This window comes from Cebus imitator, unplaced genomic scaffold (genome assembly GCF_001604975.1).
Source record: "Cebus imitator isolate Cc_AM_T3 unplaced genomic scaffold, Cebus_imitator-1.0 Scaffold330, whole genome shotgun sequence".
In the NCBI taxonomy this organism is placed as follows: Eukaryota; Metazoa; Chordata; class Mammalia; order Primates; family Cebidae; genus Cebus; species Cebus imitator.
In genome coordinates this window covers 370,645-373,377 of record NW_016107645.1, presented here as the reverse complement: position 1 = coordinate 373,377, position 2,733 = coordinate 370,645, and positions in this window count along the sequence as shown.

Sequence of the window (2,733 nt, the reverse complement as noted above, 5' to 3'; positions counted from 1 at the left end):
TTCACAGCAAAATCAAAATGAAAAATAAGAGAAATTTAGAGAGACTTCCCATCTATCTCCTGCCTCTGACTCATCCACAGTCTCCTTATTAACATCCTTCACCAGGATGGTACATTTGTTACAACTGATGAACGTACATTGACACATTATAATCACCCAGAGTTCATACTTTACTCACTGTTGGTGGTGTTCATTCTATGGGTTAGAGCAAATCTATAATGACATGTATCCATCATTCAAGTATCATACAGAGTATTTTCACTGTTTTAATAATCCTCTGTGTTCCACCTATTCACCTTTCCCTTCCCCCAACCCCTGGCAACCACTGATTATTTTTATTTTTATTTTTTTTTAATTTGAGACAAGGTGTGGCTCTGTTGCTCAGGCTGGGGTGCAGTGGCATGATCATAGCTCACTGTGGCCTCTAACTACTGGGTTCAAGCGATCCTGCTGCCTCAGCCTCCCAAGTAGCTGGAATTACAGGCATGTGCCACCACGCTCAGCTAATTTTTTTTTTTTTTTTTTTTTTTGAGATGGAGTTTTGCTCCTGTTGCCCAGGCTGGAGTACAATGGCATGATCTCAGCTCACTGCAACCTCCACCTCCCGGGTTCAAGCGATTGTCCTGCCTCAGCCTCCCTAGTAGCTGGGATTACAGTTATGTGTCATCACGCCTGGCTAATTTTATAATTTTAGGAGATATGGGGTTTCTCTATGTTGGTCAGGCTGGTTTTGAACTCCTGACCTCAGGTGATCTGCCTGCCTCAGCCTCCCAGAGTGTCGGGATTCAAGGCATGAGCCATTGCACCTGGCCTGTTGTTTTTTATAGTAGAGATGAGGTCTTGCTGTGTTGGCCAGGCTGGTCTCAAATGCCTGGGTTCAAACGATTCTCTTGCCTCAGCCTCCAAAGTGCTGGTATTACAGCCATAAGCCACCATGCCCAGCTTGATCTTTTTACTGTCTCCATAGTTTTGCCTTTTCAAGAATATCTTATCATTAGAATCATACAGTTGATAGCCTTTTCAGATTGGATTCTCTCACTTAGTAATATGCTTTTAAGGTCTTTCCGGATCTTTACATGGCTTGATATTTTTTTTGTTTTGTTTTTGTTTGTTTGTGTGTTTTTTTTTTTTAAGCACTGAATAATGTTTTGTTGTTTGGATGTACCACAGTTTATATAACCATTCACCTACTGAAGAACATCTCAGTGGCTCGTGTTGGCAATTATAAAGTTGCATTAAACATCCATATGCAAGTTTTAGGATGAACATAAGTTTTCAGTTCTTTTGAGTAAATATCAAGAAGCATGACTGCTGGATAATATGGTAAGAATATATTTAGTTTTGTAAGAAACCACCAAATTGTCTTCTGAAATGGCTGTACCATTTTGCATTTCCACCAGCAATGACTGAGAGTTGCTGCTGCTCCGTATCCATGTCAGCATTTGTTGTTGTCAGCGTTGCAGGTGCTGGTCTTCTGAAGGTACAGAGTGATAGCTCATTGTTGTTTTCGTTTGCATTTCCCTGGTGATATATAATGTGGAACATATTTTCATATACTTATTTTCTATTTCTATATCATATTCTCTGGTGAGGTGCCTGTTAAAATCTTTTGCCCATTTTTTAATTCAGGCTGTTCATTTTCTTATTTTTGAGTTTTTAAGTTTTCTTTGTATATTTTGGATAATAGTCCTTTATTGGATGTGTCTTATCAAAATATTTTCTCCCAGTCTGTGATTTGTCTTCTCATTTTTTAAATAGTGTCTTTCACAGAGAAGCAGATTTAACTTTTAATGAAGTTCATCTTATTGTTTTTTCATGAATCATGTCTTTGGTGTTCTATCTAAAAAGTTATTTCCATATCCAATGTCATCTAGATTTTCTCCTGTGATCTTCTAGTAGTTTTATCAGTTTTAATTTTAAACTAGCACTGTAATCCACTTTGGATTACTTTTTGTGAAGGGTTGAAAGGACGGTGTCTAGATTCATTCTTTTGCATGTGAATATCCAGTTTTCTAGTGCCATTTGTTGAAAAGACTGTTTTCTCCCTTGTATTGCTTTTGCTTGTTTGTTAAAGACCAATTGACTACATTTATTTGGGCCTATCTCTGTGCTTTTTGTTTTGTTCCATTTATCTGTCTATTCATTTGCCAGTGTGGCAAATCTTGATTACTTGAGCTTTGTAGTAAATCTTAAAGTCAGGTAGTGTCAGTCTTTCAACTTTTCTTCTCCTTTAATATAGTTTAATACTGTGTTGGCTATTCTGAATCTTTTGCCTCTTCATATAATATAAATTTTAGAATATTTATCCATATCCACAAAATGACTTCTTGGGATTTCAAATGGGATTGCATTGACTCTATTGGCCAAGCTGGGAATAACTAACATTTTGACAATACTGAGTCTTCTTATTAACATAGAATATCACTCCATTTGTTTAGTTCTTTGACTTTATTTATTGAAGTTGTATAGATTTACTCATGTAGATCTTGTACGTAATAGGTCTTGTATTTAGACATAAGTTTTCATTTTTGAATATGCTAATTTAAGTGATATTTAAATTCATTAAAATTCATCAAGATGATGATGATGATTATTATTATTATTTGAGATGGAGTCTTGCTCTGTTGCCCAGGCTGGAGTGCTGTGGTGTGATCTCAGTTCACTGCAACCTCCACCTCCCAGGTTCAAGTGATTCTCTTGCCTCAGCTTCCCAAGTAGCTGTGAATACAGGTA